Consider the following 7,283-nt stretch of genomic DNA (forward strand, 5'->3'; position numbering starts at 1 on the left):
TATATTAACTTATCTCACGAGTTCTTGTTGAGTTTTGTGTGGATGAAGCTTTTGAGATTTAGGAAAACCGTGATATGAGAGGAATTAAGGAGACACAAAAGCTCAAGCTTGGGGATGCCCAAGGCACCCCAAGATAATATTTCAAGAAGTCTCAAGCATCTAAGCTTGGGGATGCCCCGGTAGGCATCCCACCTTTTCTCTTCAACAATTATCGGTTAGTATTTGTTGAGCCTAAGTTTTTGCTTCTTCACATGATGTGTTCTATCCTTGAAATGTCATTTTGTTTTGTTTTACTTGTTGTTTTAATAAAATACTTAGATATGAAAGTTTTTAAATAAAATAGAGGCCTCAAATAGTTGCCAAGGAGGCTAAGTAAGCGGCATTCACATCCCGTCAACGAAGCTCTTTTCTATGGAATTACTCTTGTGCTTCACTTATATCCTATGAGTAAATTGTTGAATGAATTGAATATCATGAAGTTGAAATCATATCATGCCTAGTGGTAGCTTCACATTGGGTTTAGAAAGTGAAATCTTTTGAGGCCTGACAATCACAATATTGGTCATACAAGCAATTCACGAATAATTAGTACAAGGAAGAGAACTTTCACATGCAAATACACTATCATGGAAATCTTTTGTGATTGTGAGCCCCCATCAAAATATTATATGCCAAAACTGTTGACGTTGGACAAGGAAGACAACGTAATGATTTATGTTTGTTCATATTCACATAGAAGTTATATTGTCATAGATCCTTCAACATGTGGTGCTTGCCCCCCATCTTTGCTAGCCAAAAATTCCGCACCAAGTAGAGATACTACTTGTGCATGCAAAAACCCTTAAACCCAAATTTTATTTTCCAGAGTCCACCATACCTACCTAAGGATTGAGCAAGATCCTTCAAGTAAGTTGTCATCGGTGCAATAAGGCAATAAAAATGGCTTCTAAAAGTGCTAGATCATTTAGTGTAAGAGAAAATTGAGCGTTGTACGAACTTATGATGGAAAAGCAATAAAAGCGACGGACTGCATAATAAAGGTTGCTATCATAAGGGGTAATATAACGTGACATTCTTTTGCACTAAGGGACTGAGTATACAAACAAATAAGCTCATGGCAACCTTTGCTTCCCTCTGCGAAGGGCCTATCTTTTACTTTTGAATATTTACTTTTATGCAAAGAGTCAAAGTTATTCTCTCTATTCCTTTTTATTTTTCTCTTTTGGCAAGCATCATGTGGTGAAGAAAGATCTAGGCACATATGTCCAGTTGAATATGGGTAGCATGAGTTATTATTGTTGACATCACCCTTGAGGTGAATACGTTGGGAGGCAAAACAATAAGCCCCTATCTTTCTATGTGTCCGGTTGAAATGTTTTGCTAATGTGTACGCGGTGAGTGTTAGCAATCATAGAAGACTATATGATGGTTGAGTATGTGGAGCTCTTACTTAAACTCTGTTGAATAAGTGAATTGCAATTGCTTGGTGACTAAGAACATAGGTTGTTGAGTTTCAAGAGAATTCATTATTTGAACCTTAACATGTGAATTGGTTGCTACTATAACATGAGAAGTTTTATAAGAAATAATTGTTGTTATGATGCTAGGAAAAGTGATTGAAATTTCATTGATCAAACTTATGCACTTTGCTAGCATTCACACTTCATAAATTATTTCTTTTATCATTTACCTACTCGAGGACGAGCATGAATTAAGCTTGGGGATGCTGATACGTCTCCAACGTATCTATAATGTATGAAGTATTCATGCTGTTATTTTATCATTCTTAGATGTTTTACAACCATTTTATAGCAACTTTATATCATTTTTTGGGACTAACCTATTGACCCAGTGCCCAGTGACAGTTGCTGTTTTTTGCTTGTTTTTTACATCGCAGGAAATCAATACCAAACGGAGTCCAAACGCAACGAAACTCCACGGAGATTTTTGATGGACCAGAAGGAACCCAATGGGCCAGAGCTGCACCTGGGGGGTGCCCCGAGGGGGGAACAACCCACCATGGCGTGCCAGGGCCCCCTGGCGCGCCCAGGTGGGTTGTGCCCACCTCGGTGGCCTCCCGCACCCCCTCTTTGCACTATAAGTTCCCAAATATTCTGAAACCCTTCGGGGTTAACCTAGATCAGAAGTTCCGCCGCCGCAAGGCTCTGTAGCCACCAAAAACCAATCTAGACCTTTTCCGGCAACCAGCTGGAGGGGGGAATCATCTCCGGTGGCCATCTTCATCATCCTGGCGGCCACCACGATGAGGAAGGGGTAGTCCACCCTCGGGTCTGAGGGTTTGTACCAGTAGCTATGTGTTTAATCTCTCTCTTTCTCGTGATCTATATCATGAGCTTTATTAATATAGATGGATCATATGATGTTTCCACCCTCTATACTCTTGTTATGATGAATTGAATCTTTGCCCTTTGAAGTTTTGTCTTGTCGGATTGAATATTCAGAGATGAGAACACATGATATATGTCTTGCGGTATGAATACTTGAGGTGACAATTGGGGTATCTTATTGATTCACTTGATATATGTTATGGCATTCAACTCGCGGATTCCTGCGGTGACATTGGGATAATCTATGCATTGGGGTTGATGCACGTTTTTGTTATCTTTTCTCTGATAGAAACTTTGGGGTCCCCTTGTAGTTCTTTGTGTGGATTGAGTATTATGAATATGAGTTTGCTTTGGTGCTACTTTAGTACGAACTCTTGATTAGATCGACCGGAAAGAATAGTTTGCGCTATTCTAGTACGAACTCTAGGATAGATCGAACGGAAAGAATAGCTTTGAGGTGGTTTCGTACCCTACAAACAATTTATATCTTTTGTTCTTCACTAATGGGAACTCGGGAGTGATTCTTTATTGCACTTTGAGGGATAATCATATGATCCAACTATGTTAGCACTGTTGAGAGGTTGCACTAGCGAAAGTACGGACCCTAGGCCTTGTTTTCAAGCATTGCAATACCGTTTTTGTGCCCGTTTACTACTTGCTACCTTGCTATTTTTATTTATTCAGATTATGAAAATATATTTCTACCATCCATATTACACTTTTATCACCATCTCTTCGCCGAACTAGCGCACCTATACGATTTTCCATTTTATTAGGTGTGTTGGGGACACAAGAGATTTCTTATATTTGGTTGCACGGTTGTTTGAGAGAGACCATATTCATCCTACACCTCCCACGGATTGATAAACCTTAGGTCATCCACCTGAGGGAAAATGCTGCTGTCCTACAAAACTCTGCGCTTGGAGGCCCAACATGAGTTTACAAGAATAAAGTTGCGTAGTAGACATCACTGATCGGCACCGCACAGCGGCCAGGGTCCATAGCTACCGTCGCTTGATCAGGGAACGATCGTAGGTACGCGTGGCGGCAACTGCAACGTGGATGCGCCCAACGAATAGATCACTGGATCCCTAATCCCCTGCCCCTTTTGGTTCTGAACTTTCTAATATGTGTTGTAGGTGGCGGGTATTAGGATTGTAGGAATCCATCCAATTCCAAATACACAACTTGAATTCAACTATCGAAGGTATGATCACTAACTAGATGTACTAATCCTTTGACCCCGAAATTGGGCTCTCTCCTCTCATGCCTGTGTTCTAACTGAATTTATTTATCATTGTTGAACTGAATTCAGGCAGCTAGGCAGGTGCTTGGTTTTGCTCTCATATTGTCCAGCAGGCAGCAGTACAGAAGTACAAGACTAAGGAAGTTAGTTTGACCACTAACCACCTGTCTTTCTTGTTTTATTATAGTGAAATTAGAGACTAGTTTGCAGTCAATTAAGAATTATTTAGACATGATAATTTGCAATTTTCCATTCGAGTTTGTAATGAGAGAACGTTTATAAATTTTGAATTTGTTCCAATGAGCGTTATGTAGAACGATTAGTACTCTAAAACTTGAGCAATTTTACTTTTCAGGTGTAAAACATGAAGAGTAAGAATACCGGCACTACTGATTTGAGAGCTTTCCTGGAAAGAGTTGCTGCAAAAAGAAAACAACCTGAACCAACGAGTGCTACCCCATCTTCCAATGAAAGTCAGATGCAATTGGTAATTTTCGAAGGGCAAAGTGCTAGTGAGACACACACAATACCACATGAACTTGAGAGAGCTCCTCACACAGAGGCCCCAATAGTAGAAGATGATGATGAATCTATGGCCCTAGATGCATCTGATTCTAGTGATGAGGACAATGATGATGACATTTATAACATCGAGCCTGATCCTGGGTGAGGACTCCTATCTCAAGCTATGATGTTAATGACCAAGATTCAGTTAGAAGGGCCTACATTGCATTGGGACAACATAACCCAAAGATGCGGAAGAAAGATTTTCCGCAACATGACTGCAGAGGTAAGCGTCGCTTCCAACTGGTTTGGTTTGATGTATATAAGTGGCTTGAGTATAGTGTGGATAAAGATGCTGCATATTGCTTTTTTTTGCTATTTGTTCAAAGATAGTACTAAATTTGTTGCTGGAGATAGTTTTGTTAATGGAGGGTTCAGAAATTGGAATATGAAAGCGAGATTTCGTAAGCATGCTGGTGAGGTGAATAGTGCTCATTGTGAAGCCGAAGAGAAATATAATTTGTTCATCAAACCTAAAGCATCAATCCACGAGGCCATTGCCTCACAGACCACACAGTACAAGGCTGAGTATCTACCTCGATTAAAATGGTCATTTGAGTGCATAAAATTTATTTTGCATCAGGGGTTGGCTTTTTGTGGTCATGATGAGGGAAAGGATCCGACAAATAAAGGAAATTTCCGAGAACTTTTATAATGGCTGGCAGGCAAATTTGAAGAAGTTAATAAGGTTGTTTTAAGAAATGCTCCACAGAATTGTTAGATGATAGATCACAAAATTCAAAAACAGCTTATTGGTTCTTGTGCTCGTGAAACAACAAAATTTGTCATAGAGGAACTTCATGATGAGTGTTTCGCAATTCTTGCTGATGAATCTAGTGATGTATACCAACAAGAACAATTAGCTCTTTGCTTGCGATTTGTCAATAAAATAGGGGAGCCGGTTGAAAGGTTTCTTGGTCTTGCTCAAGTTGCGGATACTACATCATTAACTCTTAAAGAAGCAATTCAGACCTTGCTTATGAAGTATCAATTGCCGATATCCAAGCTACGTGGGCAAGGGTATGACAGTGCTAGTAACATGAAGGGTCATGTTAATGGTTTGAAGAAACTAATTATGGAAGATTCTCCTTCTGCTTATTATGTTCATTGCTTGGCCTATCAGCTTCAACTAACCCTTGTAGCTGTTGCTAAGGAGAATATTGATTGCAAATGGTTCTTTGGGCACCTTGTAGATTTGTTGAATGTTCTTGGGATGTCATGTAAAAAGATCTGCATGCTTCACGTAGCTCAGGCTGAGTATATGATTGAAGCATTGAAGCAAGGTGAAATTGAAGCTGGCCAAGGTTTGAATCAAGAGATGGGCCTAGCAAGGCCCGGTGATACACGCTGGCGATCTCACTACAAAACGGTAATGCATGTTATGTCTTTGTATCCTTCAATCATGAAAGTTCTCTTTAGGCTCGGGAAAGAAAGTAATTCGGCAGAGGCTTTAGGAGCTCAAACAATGTTGGAAGTATTTAAATCATTTTTGTTTGTTTTCATGCTGCACTTGATGAATGAAATATTTGGGTACACAAGTGACTTAAGCAACGCTTTGCAAAAGAGCGATCAAGATATTGTGAATGCAGTTGATCTTCTTGAGTTCACAAAGGTACAACTGCAAGTTCTAAGAGAAGATGATGGATGGAATGAATTCCTTGAGAAGTCACTTCTTTTTGTGTGAAGCACAATGTCAGATGTGTTGACATGGATGGGAAGTACAAGCCTATACAAAGAGCAAGAGCGTTCTATAAAAATGCCATGAATTACCACCGTCTCCATGCTGATATGTTTTTGGGTGTCATTGATAGGCAACTTCAAGAGCTTAATAACAGGTTTGATGAGGTGAACACAGAGCTACTTAGATGTATGGCATCAGTCCAGTCAAGTCATTTTCTCCTCTTAATATTGATGACCTGGTTAAGCTTGATGGGTTCTATCCTCATGATTTTGACTTTGAAGAAATGCACCAACCTCCTATTCAATTGAATCTCTATATTAGTGATGTGAGTCATGATGAAAACTTCGCAAAATTGAGAAGTCTAGCAGAGTTGTCTATGATGCTTGTTAGAACAGGGAGGGCTCTTCGGTATGATATTGTTTACAAACTTCTCAAATTGGTGCTAGTCCTTCCTGTTACAATAGCCAGTGTTGAGAGGGTCTTTTCATCAATGAACTATATAAAAAACAAGCTAAGAAGCAAGATGGGGCAAAAATACTTGAATGATTGCTTGGTCACATTCATTGAAAGGGATTTCTTCTTGCAAGTTAAGGATGAGGATATTATCACTCATTTTCAAAGCATCAAGGATCGCAAAGTTACCGTGTGATTTGTAAGTTTTTTTATCATTTACTATTTTTGATCTTCTATATATTTTAGATTTTGCCATGATATGTTGAACAACGTTTTTACTTCCATATGTTGAACAATACCAGGTTATGATCAATTTTTGTGAATATAATATATTCTGTGGTATCTTTTATATAGTTTAGAACTAGTACACTATGCTTTTGTAATTGATTATACGCCCGAAAGGAAGGCCATAGACTTCCATTTTTTTCCAAAATTTGAATACACAGTCTTGAATTCCTGGGCCCGCCCCTGCTTATTCACTCAGCCGGATCTGAACTTTCGCCAACAAAGATGCATGGAGGCTATCTCAGACCATAACTTGGGTATTTCATATACCCCAGGCAAGGCTAATGTAATGGTTGACGCCTTTAGCCGCAAGTCTTATTGCAACAACCTCATGGTTCAACAAGCTCAGCCCCTTCCTCATGAAGAACTCCGCAAACTGAACCTCCATATTGTTCCTCGGGGTTCTCTCAATACCTTGGTTGTTAAACCAAGTCTCGTGGGCGACATCAAGACTTTGTAGAAATATGACTCTCAAGTCCAGAAGATTATGCGCTATCTCTCAGAAGGAAGGCCCTCGTTCTTCACTGTTGATGATGATGGCACCTTGTTCTTTAAGGGTCGCCTAGTGGTTCCTAGAAAGGACAACCTAGATATGACCCAGGAGGTTATGACAGAAGCTCATGATACACCTCTGTCTATTCATCCAGGTAGTACCAAGATGTACCAAGACATTCGTCAGAGATTCTGGTGGTCAAACATGAAGCAA

General features: G+C 39.7%; 1 pseudogene; it reads left to right on the forward strand.

Moving 5' to 3' along the window:
* The first annotated feature begins 3,958 nt into the window (after window positions 1-3,958).
* LOC141025897 (uncharacterized) lies at window positions 3,959-6,488 on the forward strand (annotated as a pseudogene).
* The last annotated feature ends 795 nt before the right edge of the window (window positions 6,489-7,283 follow it).

This window comes from Aegilops tauschii, chromosome 6 (assembly GCF_002575655.3).
Source record: "Aegilops tauschii subsp. strangulata cultivar AL8/78 chromosome 6, Aet v6.0, whole genome shotgun sequence".
In the NCBI taxonomy this organism is placed as follows: Eukaryota; Viridiplantae; Streptophyta; class Magnoliopsida; order Poales; family Poaceae; genus Aegilops; species Aegilops tauschii.